This window comes from Capsicum annuum, chromosome 12 (assembly GCF_002878395.1).
Source record: "Capsicum annuum cultivar UCD-10X-F1 chromosome 12, UCD10Xv1.1, whole genome shotgun sequence".
Taxonomy (NCBI): domain Eukaryota; kingdom Viridiplantae; phylum Streptophyta; class Magnoliopsida; order Solanales; family Solanaceae; genus Capsicum; species Capsicum annuum.
Genome location: NC_061122.1, coordinates 129,429,217 through 129,447,930, shown reverse-complemented (window position 1 = coordinate 129,447,930; position 18,714 = coordinate 129,429,217).

The following is an 18,714-nucleotide window of genomic DNA, read 5'->3' as shown; positions in this document are numbered from 1 at the left end:
GCATTTAAATTATGGATTGAAACCCAACTATTATCATGAACATGAATCCTATCTAATTCAAACATGGAAATCATAAATCTAAGATCTTTTATATTTAAAAAAGGATTCTTGGACTCTATGGGTGAAAGAAACCCATAGATGAACACCTAACATACTTGAGAAGAAGAGGTATTGAAGGTTCTTGGAGAGATTTTTGAGGATTGATCTTGATTCTTGAACTAGGGTTTTGGCCTCCCGAGAGAGAATGATTTAATTTGGGGAAAAACTAAATGAATAATCGTGTAACTAGGTTTATTAGGGTTAAATTTCATGTTAAAGGCTGACTAGAATCATGGAAAAAGACTCAAATACCCCTGGAATGATTTAAAAACTCAGAACTTAAAACTGGAAATTAACTGAAAAATTCCGATCTTGGCCCTTAGCGCAGCGCGACGCTTTTATGCTGTGTCACTGGAAAGTGGACAATTGGGAATTGGACCTTCAACGCGACGCAGTGGAATCGCATTTCCCCTTGGATACGATGTGGAAGTTCATTGTGATGTGGTGGGATTGTGTTGGTGTACTGGAAACTAACAAAGATGAAAATAAGCTATGGCGTGATGCGCCGGTATTGTGGTACCTCACTGGAAACTAAAAATTGCCATTTTGACATGCTCCATGATGCGCTACTGGCCTGAATGATGGTGTTTAACGACTGAAACTTAAAATCACCATAACTTCTCACCTACTATCGGATTTAGGCAAAATTTATATCATTGGAAATCTAATTGAGTTTTCTACGCAATGACAGGCTCTACACTAAAAAATAATGAGTGTTTCAAAAATTGTAAATGCGAATGCTCATGCACTAGGACTTAGATTATGCTAAGGAAATATGGGGTGTTACAATATCTACCCCTTGGGATTATTCATCCTTGAATGAAACTGGTTAAGCTGAGACACTGATAAACTGAGTTTACATACTGAACATGCATATTTGATGCATGACTAAACGACTGAGCTACTGACAAACTGAACTTTTACATTGAACATGCATGAATGAGAACATGAGAACATGCCTGAGTCTGAATCGTGATACATGAACTGAATATCATGAACTAAACTAAGCCCTTGAGTACATAGCTTACGACTGAGATTGGAACTAGAGGGAAAATTGTGAAGACCTATTAATCCAACTGGATTTGTTAAGTAAAGAGAAAATGAAAGGTTTAAATCATGATAGCTCAGGGGTTATAGAGCATATCCCTCTTGGGACACTATGTCCCTCGAAGAATATTGACATGACTGAGATACAGAGGAAAAGATGAAACGATGCACGAGGCACCTACGATCTGAATCAGAACTGAATATCTGAGATCTAAAACTGATACATGATACATGAACTGGGCCGAATTCGTAACTACTTGGATTATTCCATTTTAGGATAGGACAACTAGATGGAAAGATGGGAAACTATCCGAATTTGTCCGCCTGACTGCTAAATTGAATTGTCGGCTTTACTAACCAAATCATATTAAATCTAATACTGAACTAAAGTATCTCTTAACACTTTTTCTATAAAGTTCTACTGACTTTAGGGAGCAAGGAAATTTTGGCATGGCATGAATGAGACATAAGAAATCACAACGTGGATAAAATTTGTAATATGAGGCGAGGCCTATGAAACATCACCTAAAAATAGAGTGACTAAGCCTTATGTACAACCGCTACAAATTTTCAAGATTATATATATTTCTCAAATACTCTCTCAACTATACCCTCCACCTTAACACAATTCTTCACCTGAGACTACTAAAAATATTCACATGGGCACTGAGCACAAACGTGTAAACATACTAACCTATTTGATTAACTAGATGACTGATAGCTGAATCCTGGTCATGTAAGATTGAACTATACTTAACCTGAATAACTAGACTAAAACTATAAAGTACTTTGCCTATGAGGTAAGGACTGATTAAGGAGCGTGAGGTAACTGAGCATGAATTCATGGGAACGGTATTATTTAGGAATGCAAGCCTAAGTGCATAACATGATTCTAAAATACTGAGATACTAACAACTGAATAACTTGTAACTGTACGTTTTGGTCAAGCAAACCTACAACGAGACTGAGTTTGGAACGAAATACTGACTGAGACTATGACTGAGTTCTAATAGCTACATCATGGGGATTGGCACAAATTGAGGATCTAAATTTACACTTACATTATGCATTTTCTCAACTTCTTATCTCAGGAAGAATTCTGATTTTTCCTCCAATAACTAAATACAACCTCTTGCTAGCTATTCACCTACACACTAACATGACTTTCAAGCCTATCTTCATAACTACAGCTTTGGGTAAAACATGCATGCACCAATCTTTCCTTAATCATGAAACATCTACCTTACTCTCTCCCTTCTAAGAAATTTCTTATCACTACATTATTTCATAAGGAGAGTTCACTGAAGGGCTAAAACATAGGGGCCTGAAGTATGAATGGACACTATACTGAACTTGACACTTAACTGAGGCCTGAGGAATAGAACATCTACATCCTGGACTTTATCAAGAGATCTAAACTAAGGATATACATGATGAAATATGAATTTAGCTGATTATTAGTAGCATAGAATAAGTCATGGAAACTGAGCATACTGTAAGACATAAGTACATGAGTCATGAGCTGCATGAGTTTAGAGTTTCTGTATTCATGGATCATGATTCGTAATACTGAGGAAACTGGAATTCTTTATACTAGAAACTATAAACATACATGATTTTAAATAATGTTCACGAATATGAACTATGATCACAAAGCTGACATGTAATGCATGATTAGATATCGTGATAGCTGAAGTGCAAAACTTTGCACTGAGGTAAGGACGGGATGGGCATCAACCTCTCCCATTGCTTCTCTACACACACTAAAATTACTACTAAAATTTGAAATTCCAAATTGGTTAATTGTTTTGCCATCTCCCCCTTATCTTAAAGCCATTATTCTAAGTCTGTGAACCCCTTAATAAATTCTAAATTGAGTTGAGACCACTTTACTCTAGAGTCTGATATATGACAATGCTCATAAACACTAAGCTCATTTTGAAGGGCTACACCTGATAACAAAAGGCCCACTCGTAGTACTTTCTTATGATATACAATTATTAGCTTTCTATAGCCCCAAAAATCATCATATAACAACCTCAACACTGACTAGCTTAAAATTCTTACTCTTCTTTCTATTAGCTTAATCTTAAAAATTCAAACTCAAATCAACAGAAACTGAGGTACTACTCCTTCATTCAATGATTGGTCCATTAAAAACTGAAATGGAATGACTCTTTTACTGGATTTCAAATGAAATAATTTCTTGGTGTATTATAACCGATCAATTTTTTTTGTATATCCATCTGGCTGGGATAGGTTTATCTACTTAGGTAGGCACTAAAAAAGGATATATTAAGATTTAATCTAACCTTAAAGTTGACTGCTATGCAAAGAGATACAAAAAATAAAGAAGCTCCTGGATTTAATGAGGTATGTAAATGGGAGATCTGTAATATGCCAATGGATACATCAGGAGAACTTTCCTGATCTTATCTGGACTAAAGTTCATAAAGCCTTTTAGGGCATTGCCCACTAGCAGCATTGGTATTGGCACCCTAATGGGTCGGGTGAACAGACTGAACTGAAGGATGATTAGAATGACCCTGAGGAACTAGCTAAGGACAATCTCTAACTCTGTTGCTTGGCTTGGTACACCGATACAAACATCACTGCCAGCTCTGGAGACACCCTGATGGTTTCTGCCACATTTCTGACAAAGAGGGTGGCTACGACCTCTTTTTAGGCTACCCTGAGTCTTAGATCCTGATTTGCTACCTTGAGAGTCATTTCTAAACTTTGGAATTGGCACACTAGTTGCAAAAAGATTTGGGGCTGAGAATTTCTGACAGAACTAGAAGCGGTCACCACCCTCTAACTTTGATCTAAAACCACTTGTTCTGACTCTCTTTTTCTTTCTATTATCCCTTCTATGCTTCTCCCTCTTGCTCTGCTGAATATAAATCCCAACCCTATATAGGACAACAACCTATAGGTTGTTCTGAGCAACTACTAAATAGTCTAAATTAGTGAAAGTAGCTCTAAATTCTACATGAGAGACATGCTCGTCCAGGGGATCTGCCTGAACGGGTAAGGTGCTGATTGATTTTCATTACTTCTTTCATTAGCTTCTCTGGAAGGCATGTTCTAGGAGCATAAGGAAGAATAAATTAGACTGAGAGTTTAAATTGATCTCATGCTCACTCATATGACATGAATACTGAAAGAAGGGAAACTTTTCCTAAAATATCTCATAGCCTCCTATCCATAAGTGTGGAGCGCTACACACCCATGCACAAAACTCTATTAGATGTGGATTTCAGACTCCCTAGGACTCTGCTGAACCTTATGCTCTGATACCAAGTTTGTAACGAATTGGGACTACCCCCTAGTCATCACACGATGCTTATTACCTCAAAGGACTACAAGCTAACTCATGAATGATATCTGTTATGAGCAAGGAATAATAATACTGTAATTAATGCAGAAAAAGGGCTGAAAAGCCATAAGTTTCAAAAACATCTAAAATACTGATAAAATATAACATCTATAAAACTGAATGCTATATGAAAATCTATTCTGAAAAGTCTATAACTGAATCTGTCTAAAATTAGAGTTGATGGGACAATCCGCCATCTAACTCTATTTAGTAAACTACTACATCTACTAAAAATATAAAATAATAGAATATCCTAAAATGATGAGGACTCATTGCTAAATGTACTGCCACTGGATGAATCTAAATCTACTATATGTGCTTGGGAACCTGAGTGTCCGAACCTATGATATAAAACATCATAGTGGAGAAAAGTTTGCGTCAATACGAATATACTGGTATGCTAGATGAGGTAAGGTTGAATGTAAGGGTTCGTATGCATAAACAATAACTAACTAAATAATACAGAATAACTAAACATGAGAGTACATAGATAATCTAACTATGACAAATACTGAGTATGCAATACTGTGCATTTATATAAATGCTGTAACTGAGCTTTTCTGAAGCTAAGTGCTAAATTATAATAACTGAGTAACTGATATATGAGTTAATGATAACTAAATTATTGGTTCTAAATTAAATATGTCTAACATTCCTAATCCCGTAGAACAAAATTGAGTTTCCTACTGAAGATCGAAACTAAAACTGAAACTGTGGGAGGTAATCATCTAACCAACATGCCCCTCTCTGACCTGATTGGGATCCAACCTATAACCCCATCAGGAAGGGTGCTAATTTGTGCCACAATTACTAACACTAGTAAACCAGGATGCCAAGTCTAACTAGCAGGTGACACCTGGGCGGAGCCAAGTCTAATTTGAAAGGTAACCCCTGGGAGGTAGTTAAGCCTAATTTGATGGGTGACTCCTCATCCTGCGCTGGCTATGCAGTTCTGGAGTATAGGGAATGCTGCTAACGACTCTGCCTATCTGAAGAGAATCCATAATCCTTGCACTCGCTTAGTGCTAAATCCTACTCCCAACTGAATTGACACTGAACAGTTATACTGGACTGAATTCACTGAGTTTTCTGAATGCTATAACTGACTGAGTTCTACTGAGTTTTGTATCTAACTAAGAGTACTATTGATCATGAAAAGACTGACACTATTATGTATTTGACATTGGATCTAAATAAACAACTAAGTTATCGAGTATGAAATACCTCCAGGACTCGATAGCATGAAAAGTAAAGAATTATATGATCTTACAAAGCATAACAATGTATACATGTTCATATATCATCTATAGAGATATTTTATCAAACACTTGTAGGGCATAAGCTTGTTCATATACTAACATGTCATGGTTTCATCACTTTATTCACATGGACATTCTATCAAACACTTGGGAGCACAACTTCATGAACATAATCTTGAATAGCATATAAACATGGCAACTACAATGCCCAACTTACAATTTCATGGGTTTAGCATACAATTCATATAATTCTCCATAAAATGCTAATCTAATTTCAGGAATAATATAATAATTATGGATTAAAACCCAATTACCATCATAGACACATTAATCACTTTGTAAATTCAAGGGTTTATCAAGATAATCACATATTCATCACACATGCTATTCAATTTTGTGAAACTTTCACTTAAATCATGGATTGAAACCCAACTACTATTACGAACATGAATTCAATCTAATTCAAACATGGAAATCATAAATCTGAGATCTTGTGTATTTAAAAAGGGATTCTTAGACTCTATGGGTGAAAGGAACCCATATATAAACACCTAACATACCTTAGAAGAAGAGTTCTTGAAGGTTCTTGGAGAGATTCTTCAGTATTAACCTTAATTCTTGAACTAGGATTTTTGCCTCGAGATAAAATGATTTAATTTGGGGAAAACTAAATGAATAATGGTGTAACTAGGTTTATGAGGGTTGAATTTCGTGTTAAAGGCTGACTAGGGCAATGTAAAATGACTCGAATACCCTTGGAATGATTTAAAAACTCAGAACTTAATTGAAAAATCCTGATTTGGGCCCTTGGCGCTACACGACTCTTTTGCACCGTGTCACAGAAAAGTGGACAACTGGGAATTGGACCATCAACGCGATGCGGTGGAATTGTGTTACCCCTTGGATGTGACTTGGAAGTTCACCGCAAAGAAAGACTCCATTTCAACCACCCTGCTCCAACACGATACATGGCATCCTCGTCAATCTCACCATTGCCCTGAATCATAGACCCTAGATACTTGAAACTCTCTCTCTTCTGGATGGCCTGAGAGTCCAACTTTACGACCACGTTATCCTCCTATGACTCATCACTAAACTTACACTCCAAGTACTCTATCTTTGTCCTACTCAACTGAAATTCTTTAGACTCTAGGGTCTATCTCTAAATCTCCAACTTAATATTAACTCCTCTTTGAGTCTAGTCAAATAATACCACATCATCAGCAAATAACATACACCAATGCGCCTCCCCTTGAATATGTCACGTTAAAAAATCTAGCACCAAGGCAAATTAAAATGGCTAAGAGCTGATCCCTGGAGCTTTACAATCTGATCAAAATTGAAAAGTGCTTTGAATCTCCACCTACCGTCCTTACACGAGTTTTTGTACCATTATACATGTACTAGATTGACCTTGTGTACACCACATGAACCTCTCTAGCCTCCAAGAATCTCCACGAAATCTCCCTAGGAACTCTGTCATAAGCCTTCTCAAGATCAATAAACACCAGGTGCAACCTTTTTTCTCTCCTGAAAATGCTCCACTAGTCTTCTCACAAGGTGAATGTCCTCAATAGTCAAGCGACTTACATGAAACCGAACTCATTCCCAGAGATATTCAAGAGCCTTCTCAGCTTTAACTTTGCCACCCTTTCCCAAACCTTCATAGTATGACTCAACAACTTAATACCTCTATAGTTGTTGTAACTCTAGATGTCTTTCTTTTTCTTATATAAACGAATCATCGTACAACACCTCTACGCTTCATGAATCTTTGCTGCATAAAAATAATGATAAACAACTTTGTCAACCACCACAAACCTTCCCCGCTAGTGCTTTTCCAAAAATTCATTGGAATCTCATCTGGCCCCATCTCTCTACCCCAACGCATCATGCGAATAGCCCCCTTAACCTCTTCAACATCAATACATCTGAAATAATAATACTTACGATACTCCTCGGATTGCTCCAAGTCCCCCAACACAACACCTTTGTCCTCCTTGTCATTAAAAACTTATACAAATATGATTGCCACTTCTTCTTAATAAGGGAATCCTCAACCAACGCTATACCATCCTCTTCCTTGATGCACTTTACTTGGTCAAAGTCACGATCCCTCCGCTCTTTGGACTTGGCAAGCCTAAACAACTTTTTATCCCCGTCTTTCTCCTTTAAAGCCTCATACAAGCTCTCAAATGCTGCTATCTTAGCCGCTATAACCACTAACTTAGCATCTCTTCTAGCTACCTTATACTCCTCCTTATTCATCTACCCCTCCTTATCATTTTTGCTCTTAACCAACTTAGCATAAGACACCTTATTAGACTCCACCTTTTTTTTAACCTCTTTGTTCCACCACCAGTCCCCTCGATGCTTGCCAGATCAACCTCTTAAGACACCCAACCTTCTCTAGCTGACTCTCTAATATAACTGGCCGTCGTCTCCCATATACTATTCACACCCTCTCTACTCTCCCAAGCCCCCTACTCTTCAACTTTTTCCCCATCTTTAAAGAACTGGCCAATGACAAACTACCCCACTTAATCCTGGGTTGAGCCTCTACACTCCTTTACTTTCAGCCCTTATTGATTACCAAGTCCATCACCAACAACCTATGTTGAGTCAAAAAATTCTCTCTAGGTATGACTTTAAAATCTTTACATAACACTCTATCACACTTCCTAAGGAGTAAAAAGTCAATTTGAGTCTTGGCCACTGAACTATGAAACATAATAAGGTGTTCGTCCTTCTTTGGAAAGCTCAAAATTTCTATCCACAACCCGGAACCCCTAGAGAAATCCAAAAGAAAAACTCTTTCTTCATTTCCACAAAACTAAAACCGCCATGCACATCATCATAATCTCTTAAGAAGGACCTAATATGACCATTGAAATCTTCTCCCACAAAAATCTTTTCAGTGCTCGGGATGGCCCTCACCACCTCATCCAAAACCTCCCAAAATCCCTTTTTCTCTTTCTCGACCAATCCTACTTGAGCAGTGTAGGCACTAATAACGTTCACTAAAGACCCCGTAATGACCAACTTAATAAACATTAACCTATAACTGACTCTCTTAACCTCTATCACTTTTTCCCTAAGTTCTTTATATACTATATACCTACCTTATTTTTATGTCTCAAGCTACCCAAATTCCACAACTTATATCCATCCACATCTCTTGCCTTTGTTCCTACCCATTTGGTTTCCTGGACATACGCTATACTAACCCCCCCTCTTTCTAAGAATCTTTACCAGCTCTATAGACTTACCTTGAAGCGACCCTAAGTTTCAGGACCCAATTCTTAACATAAAAGTACCCTTATCCCACCTAGACCTACTCCTCCTCACCCCAACCCTAGACTCAAACCTAGACCCAACCCTAGCCCTGGCCCCAACCTATGACATAACCCTAGTCCATTTTTATCACCCCAGCCACCACTATAAAAGGATACTATAGAAGAGAATGGAGAAAAGGAAACAAAAAACATGAAGAGCAAATGGGTACGACTAAAGAAAACTAAATAAGCAAACAAAAACCAGCAAGCAAGCTTGGTACTCAAAAAAAACAACAAACACAATACTACCCACCGTAAAAAGGCATGCTTATAAAGTACACCTACTAAGTTACGAAAAAACCAAAATAGCTAATCCCATAGGAACAAACAAAAAAACAGACAAAAATCAATATAGAAAAAGAGATAGGAATAAATTAGTATAGATAGGGAGCTTATACCTAATAAACTACAGAGGAATGAAATGAGTGTACCTAATACTGTGAGCATATGCATTGAAGGATGTTTTCTAGATCATTATGTTGACTTCTGACAAATTAGTGCAGAAATTGGTCACCAAAATTTTCTGTTGCCGCCTTTACCCTACTGCATATTCTGCGTCCCTATAATTGGTCACCAAAGAATATGCTGGTTGCCAAAAAATGCACTGGTCACCAAAATCTTGATGTCGCCACCTGATGTGTCGGATCTTGGTCTTGGTTTACCTAAAACGGGTTATAAAGAAAAAAAAAGAGAGTTGAAATAATAAAATGACTATCAGGTCGCCGAAAATCGACGTCCTTGCTGGGAACTGGCGTTCACCAAAAATCGACATCCCTCATTGGAACTAATGTGGTCGCTGTGCTGCAGAGGTGCCGCCAATGAAGAAAGATTTTTTGTCTGTTTCATATCAATTTTCATTACATTTAATGCTCTATCCGCTAATATTTTTGGCCAAAAGGTCACCCGATCTTAGCCACTAGCCACTTCTGACAACCAAAACAGCCAAAATCATAAGACTACCACCGTTTCTCCACCGTCAACTTTTCTACTGGTGAACTGAACTAGATCGAAAAAGACAAGGCAACTTTGAAGTGGTTCCACGATTAAAAAGAGTGGGTACTTGCAAGAGCAGCGATGGCTGGTGCTGTTAGTTCAGCTATGAAGCTAGCTAGAGCGGTGGCTAGCATTGAATAATCGACTTGGAGAAAGAAATCGCTGAGGATTTTGAAGGAGAGAGATATCACCGAGAAGTTCAACGGCATGATAAATTATACTCAATAAAAATTATACAGATAAATTTAAAAAATAGAATTACTATAAAAATGATTTAAAAGATCTAAACAAGCCTCTAATAAGGATGGATATAAAAACAATAATAAAATATGTTGGAACTATAGAAAGAAGAGTCATAGGGACAAAGATTGTCTTGTTCTAAATAAAAAAAAAGATAAGATAACTATGTTAGAATTAGGAAATGAAGTTAAGAATAAGTTATATTCTATTCATGATGAAAATGAAAATAGCTCTTTTAAATGACCCGAACCAAGGCTTTGTCGTGTCGGGTATCTCAAGTTCAACCAAGACTGGAGACCACCCCCAATACCAAACCGTAACCTCCCTACTTCCTCTATTGGAAGATTTTGAGCATATAATAAGATAATACAATAATAATCTAAATACAATAAAGTAATCTTAAAACCAAATTCAAAAATCACAACCTATCAACCATCCATTACCAATCCAAATACCAATACCAATACCAAGGCTAACACTAATACCGACACCGCCCATGCCCATAGTAGTTCGAGAAAGCCTCTAACCAGAATCAAAGAATATCCGATCGGGACATACCCCTGACAATAGCCCAAAACCAACATGAAAGAAATAACAATAATGAAAAAAGTCAATAGAATGAAATGGATCCTTTTGGTGTATGGAAGCTCACCACTTCAATTTGACTCAAACTTTTCCCCAAATCAAAGTAACTGAGCAGGTGGAATGGTAGCATGGCTGGTTCCTGCATCGCATGGGGATATAGTGGTCGAAGACGGTCAGCGGAGTGAACGCTACCATGTAACTTAGGGACAAAGGTAAAATAATGTCACCATTCAAAATCAAATCAAATAACCATATACAACCATATATATACATGACAACGCCCAAGCGCACACGAAAGTGTACGTGGTCTTCCAAATAATATACTGGCCTTTAAGAAAGCCAAAAATTGATCCCACAGGGACTTGTTCTAACAACTATTCAATTTTATTTCACAATTCAGATTCAATTGAAGCAAGAGTAACCAAAGAAAAGTTATAAATTTATAAATTAATTGTATAGCGTAAAGTAAAATACTTGAGACAATCAGTGGAGTAAATCCCTAGGTTAAAGCACTTTGAACAATCATACTATGTTATTGAACTTCATTCGTCTCACTTATCTTAGTTGTTGTTCCTAGGGTTAATCGCATGATCATGATCTCCTGACCCCTAATCGTTTATCTAACTTGGATATTACAACTAAATCGTTGAGCAGGGATGTAAAAATCCAATTAAGTTCTTAAAGCTATCATTCTACGTATGAATAAAGTAAGGCTTCTAGATACATCCCTATCCTAGATGCTAATTCGAATTCCTTATTCATAAAATAATAAGAACCCTACTTTGTTTATCCCCATGTTCTATCTTCCTATTTCCTCTCCTGAGATCACAAGGTTGATATATATGTATTCTAAGGGTAATCAATCCTTAAAATAGTTAAAAGAAAGATAAACAAGCAACCAAATATGTTAAGCTGATTAAACAAAATCTATTCAAAACAATAGTGTTCATGTTCTTGGCTTTAACCCTGGAAAGGGAGTTTCTAGCTACTCATGGACATAATTATCATCAAAATTATTGAATTAATGATCCAAACCATAAATTAATAGAATTTAAAGAGTCAACTTGGGGTCGCAGTGCTTGTTTGTGTCAACTTGGGGTCGCAGAGCATTGCATAATCTTGTCAAGTTGGTGTCAAATTGTGGATCCATCGCGATACCTCTCTGGAAATTGTATTTTTACGTCCAAGCTTTGCCTTGCACTTTGTCCTCCATCCCAAGGGCCAAAACTCTAAATACTTCAATTCGCGTTACTTTGATCATTCATCCTCGAGGAGTGGGAAAAGGTAGTGACTATATCGATTAAACCCCCAAACATCTCTACACTTATGTTTTAGACAAAAAACAAATTACCAATGAATTCACAATCCACCTTTAATAAAGAAAGAAACCAATGATGATAAGATACACACATACCTTAAGCACGATTTTTTGGAACGGGAAATAGGAATGGATACTTTGAATTCATATCCTCTTAAGCTTCCCATGTAGCCTCTTCCACCATGTGGTTCCTCCATAGAACCTTCACCGAAGCTGCGTCCTTGGTCTGCAACCAACGAACCTGCCGATCCAAGATTTGAAAAGGGACCTCCTCATAAGATAATGAATCCGAAATACCAATATCCTTGATGAGCATAATTTACGATGGATCACCCACACACTTCCTCAACACTAGAAATATGGAACACCGAGTAAATGGAGCTCAAACTAGAAGGCAACTTCAACTCATACGCAACATTGCCAACCCTTCTCAGAACTAAGTATGGAAAACCATACCGTGGACTAAGCTTCCCTTTCTTCCCAAACTGTATCACTCCCTTCATGGGTGACACTTTCAAGAACACCATATCACAAACCTCAAACTCGAACTTTCTATGCCTCACATCCACATAGAAATTCTGACAACTTTTGGGGACTGTAAAACTATCTCGAATAACCTTCACCTTCTCCATGGCTTAGTGAACAAAATTTGGACAAAATATTTTTGCCTCACCAACCTCGAACCACCCAATAGGATACCTACACCTCCTTCCATATAAGGCCTCAAATGGAGCCATCCAAATACTAAAGTGGTAGCTATTATTATATGCAAATTCAATAAGAGGCAAATGCTAAACCTAACTACCACCATAGTTAATCACGCAAGCTCGAAAGAAGTACTAAGGCTTACTTTGGTCCCTAAACCTTTCTGAAACAATCGCTAAAAGTGTGATAAATACTGCGTATTGCAACTAAGATGATAGAGATAGGAATACCTATGCAACTTCATGATCTCATAGAGGTACAACCTCACATAATCCTCTACCAAAAAGTTTGTCCTCACTAGCAAAAAGTGAGAAGACTTTGTCATCCTATCCACGATGATCCAAACCAAATAAAACTATTACAAGACCGACAAAGACCGGTAATGAAATCTATGTTGATCACTTCCGACTTCCATATAGGCAACTCAACTTCTTGATATAACCCTCTGAGCCTCATATGCTCAATTTTCACTTGTTGGCATACTATGCACTTTGCCAACAAACTAGCCACATATCGCTTCATATTGTTCCACTAATACATCTCTTTAAGGTCATGATACATTTTCATCGAACCAGGATAAATAGCATAGAGCGACTCATGCACCTCAGCCAAGATCCTCTCCTGCAATCCATCTACGTCAGGAACACACAATATCCCTTGGTACTGCAAGGTACCATTGCCACTAACCTCAAAAGCCATTATTTTCTATCCACCTACATCACTCTTGATCCTCATCAAGATAGGATCTAACACTTGCTTCTTCTTCACCTCAGTACCCAGGGACTACTTTGCCACCTCCTGAACAAACATATCACCATCGTTAGAGTCTAAGAGGAGAACTCTAAGGTTAGCCAAATAGTGAATATCTTTCACCAATTCTCGCTTTTCCTCATCCACATGATCTAGACTTCCCATGGATAACCTATTAAGAGTATCAGAAACCATGTTAGCTTTACTTGGATGGTAGTGAAGACTCATGTCATAATCTTTGAGCATCTCAAGACATCTTCTTTGCCTGAGGTTCAACTATTTCTGGGTAAACACATATTGCAGGATCTTATGATCTAATAATATATCCACATATACACTATACAAATAGTGATGCTAGATTTTCAATGCGAATACCACAACCAACCATTCCAAGTCATGAGTCGGATAATTCTTCTCATGCACCTTCAACTGTCTGGAGACATAAGCTGTAACTTTGCCATGCTGCATCAACATGAAACAAAGCCCCACATGGGATGTATCACAATAGACCACAAACCATCTGTACCTTTAGGCAAAGTCAAGACCAGAGCCAAACTCATCTTATCCTACAGCTTCTCAAAGCAACCCTCACAAGCATTAGACCATAAGAACTTTACATTTTTCTAAGTTAACATAGTCAACAGGGCAACTGTAGTCGAAAAACATTCCACAAACATCCTATAGTAACTAGCTAAACCGAAGAAGCTCCAAATATCGATTTAATTCATGGGTCTAGGCTACTTTTTAATCACTGCAAATTTTTGCGGACCCACCATAATCCCTTTACTAGAAATACCGTGACCCAAAAAAATGACAACGTTCAACTAGAATCATATTTCAAAAATTTGGCATACAACTGCTACTCTTTCAGGGTCTATAATACCATGTAGAGGTGATTGGCATGATTCACCTCACTCTTAGAGTACCCCAGAATATCATCTATGAACACAATAATGAACAAATCCAAAAACTAATGAACGACTTTATTCATCAAATCCATAAATGTCGTCGGGGTATTGGTCAACTCAAAGGACATAACCAGTAACTCAAAATGTCCATATGGAATATATAAAGCAGTCTTAGAAATATCTACTTCCCTAATCTTTAGATGATGATATCCAGGCTGAACTTATCATCCTGAAGCTATTCAAACAAATCATCTATTTTGGAAGAGGGTACTTATTCTTTACTGTCACCTTATTCAATTTCCAGTAATCAATACACATTCAAAGGAGGCACCCCATGAAGACACACTAGGACTGATGAAACCCTTGTCCAAAAGATCCTTTATTTGCTCCTTAAGCTTCTTCAACTTGACTGGAGCTATTCTATATGGGGGAATAAGAATAGGACGAGTGTCTGAAATAAGATCTATCCCAAAATCAATCTCTGTATCAAGAGAAAAACCAGGAAGGTCATCAGGGAAGATCTCAAGAAATTCATTCACCACCGAGATGGAATGTAAGGAAGGACTCTCCAAGTTAAAACCTTTAACCCAAATCGAATGATAGAGACACCCTTTGGAAATTACTCTCTAAGCTCTAAGGTATGATATGAAACTTCTTTTAGGAGCTACGAAACTACCCTCCCACTCAATAATGAGCTTATTTGGAATTTAAACATGACTTTATGGGTTCAACAATCTAGAGAATCATAGAACAAGTGCACCCAGTCAATCCTGAATATGACATTGAAATCAACCATGTCTAATTCAAATAGATCCACCAAAGTCTCCCAACCGCCCACAGATACCATACAAACCCTGTAGACTCTTCTAGCCACCATAGAGTCACTGACCGGGGTAGAAATAAAAAAGGGTACAAAATATACTTGGGACCAAAACCAAAATACACAACCACAAATGGGGTCATATTAGAAAATATGGACACCGTATCAGGTAAATAGTACACATCACGAGAAAAGAGTTTCACCATACCAGTACCAATATCAGGAAATACCTCAAACTCCTGAGAGGTAGTAAAAGCATAGAGTCAGTTTTGACTAGTGCCAGAGCCAGATGGTGCACCCTTTGGTGTCGGAGCTTATGAAGAGGCACCCAGAACTTTTTTTGACCTAGAAAAAACTTTACCCACATAACTGTTTCAAATCATGTGCCCTGACTGACCATAGTTGAAGCACTTGTCCTTTTCTCATCACAGTAACCCCGATGCAACCGATCATAAAATCTACAGAAAGGATAAGATGGAGCTGATTGAGCCCCACTATCCTGATATTGGGCACTCTGTTCCTTACAATTGTCTCCACTATGAAAATGCCTGTCACCCGATGGCTTTATGTAGAGAGTTATAGCCATCAAATTAGTACCAAAATTGCCTCACTTCTTCGTGGACCGCTTTTCCCCATCCCCACCACTCTACCGTTGGCCACCATCCTGCTTAGAAAATCTAAACTTCTTGCTTTGCCTTTCTTTTATCTCAGCTTACTTCTTATTCTCTTCCTCAACCTAGTGCATGTACACCACCAACCTGGAGATATCCATGTCCTTGTTCAATAAGGCAACCTTAATCTCCAAAATTAAGTCTCGAGATAGCCCAAAAGCAAACTTCCTCATTCTAGCCCTCATGCTAGAAACCAACTCCGGAGCATAGCACGACAACTGGTGAAACTTCAAGGCATACTCATTGACTGAAATCTTACCCTGATTCAATTTAACAAACTCTTCCACCTTCACCTCCCTCATCTCCTGAGAAAAGAAGTGATCTAAAAAAGTACTAGAAAAATCATCCCATGGGGCTGACTCAGCATCGCCACTCCTAAACTACTCCCATTCCTTATACCATTGGTATGCTATATCCTTTAGTTAGTTGGTAACAATTCCACACCTTTTATGTTAGTAGCATGCATAACGCAAAAGATCTTCTCTATCTCATAAATAAAACCTTAAGGATTCTCCTCAACCATAACACCAGTAAAGTTTGGATAATTCAACCTCATAAACTGGCCAACCTTTATGGCCTCAGAAGATGGAGTAATAGAAGCACCACGCTCATCTTGAGAATCCACCATCTGTGCCAACATATGAATAGACTGATGAAACTCAATATTTGTCACATCATCTTGAGGAGCTCGAGAAGGACAAGAGAAGATCGATAGAACTCCAAGAGAGCAATCAGGAACTGGACTCCAAGACTAAGTCTGGACCTTATAAGTAGGGTGGGTCCTATCAATATTGTCCTCGGGTAGGATAGATGAGTTTCCATTAACTTCAGATAATTTTGGAGGCATGATCCAAAAAGTAAAAAATGAGTATTAGAGGATATTTCAAAACCTTAGACTCTACAGCTCAAAAATAGAACACAAGAAAGAGAAACTTTTCGAAATGCTTCGTATCCTCTTCCTTATGAGGGTGGCACACTGCACACCCTTAAAAGAAACTCTACTAGACATGGCTTTGTGGAGTCCCAATTGAGAATGAATTTAGGGCTCTAATATCAGTCTGACATGACCCAAACTAGGGCCTAGTTGTGTTGGGTATCTCAAGTCTAACCAGGATCGGAGACCACTCCCAATACCCAATCGTAACCACCCTACTTTCTCTGTTGGAAGAATTTTGAGCATATAACAAGATAAAACAATAATAATCTAAAGATAATAAAGTAAGCTTAAACCTAAAGTAAAAAACCACAATGAATCAGCCACCTATTTCCAACCCAATGCCAATACAAGTACCAAGGCAAACACCAATACCGACACCGCCCATGCCTATAGTAGTCTGACAAAGCCTCTAACTAGAATCAAAGAGCATCCAATTGGGACATGCCCCCGACCATAGCATGAAACTAAAACTAAAGAAATAACAATAATAAAAAGAAGTCCATAGCATGAAATGGAGCCTTACAGAGTATAGAAGATCACCACTTCAATCTAACTCAAAGCTATCCCGAATCCAAGTCACTGAGCAAAAGAAATGGTAGTATGACTGATTTCTATATCGCGTGGGGTTACATCGCCCGAAGATAATTAGTAGAGTGAATGCTAGCATGTAACTCAGGAATAAAGGTAAAATAATTCCATCATTCAAAACCAAATGAAATAACCTTATGCAACCATATATATACATATATATAATACTGGGATAGGGAACAAGGTTTAGCATGCACTTAAAATCTTAACCTGGGTTGTATAGCTTAGCCGTCCTAAAACCACCCATGGGCTATATCGGTTCAGCTTCGCCTACTGAAAGGGTCGCATGATCGAATAAAAGAAACTAAGATGACTAGTAAATCACCAAAATATAAAGTTTGACATTATGCACATGATTACCAAGACCACCCTTACATCATCAAATATGAGTTTCCAGTGTCGGTCCCCCAGGACCCCCACTTTCTACGACTTTTTTACTTAGCCCCCTTTAAGCCCATATTTAATGATTTACACATTCCCATCCTTTTACCAAAGAGTATTTTTATTAGGCATTAACCAATGGTATCATCATACAAAATAAGAGCTTGCAACTCTATTCCCTTATACTATATAAACCGTTAAACCAAATTAGGCTCCATCATTTCCAAATAACCAAAGCCAATTATAATCAAACAATGGCCACCAAGGCCTTTTCCAAAACTATATGAAACCAACCTAATCCAATTCATGTTTGTTTAACCATTTATGTAATGCAATGATTTCAAGGATAATAAAACTATGTGACAAAAATCATTCTCATTACAATTTCACAAATAGGTTGAGGGCATGCCTTTATCAAAGCCAAACTCATCAAATTATAGGGGTTCAACCATAACCCCTTCATTCAATCACCATAACCATGCACCAATATGTGCAAAACCATAATTAAAACATGCATAGTCACAATTTAAAGCATAGAAAACAATATTCAATAATATGCATTCAAACCCCTCAACCTTGATTTCAAAAAACTATTAATAATTCATAAACAATGCTTTAAACATATGCTTTTAGAAAACTAACAATGAGGGAAGAGTCACATGCCTGAATTACAAAGATTCATAGAGAGAAATTGATCCT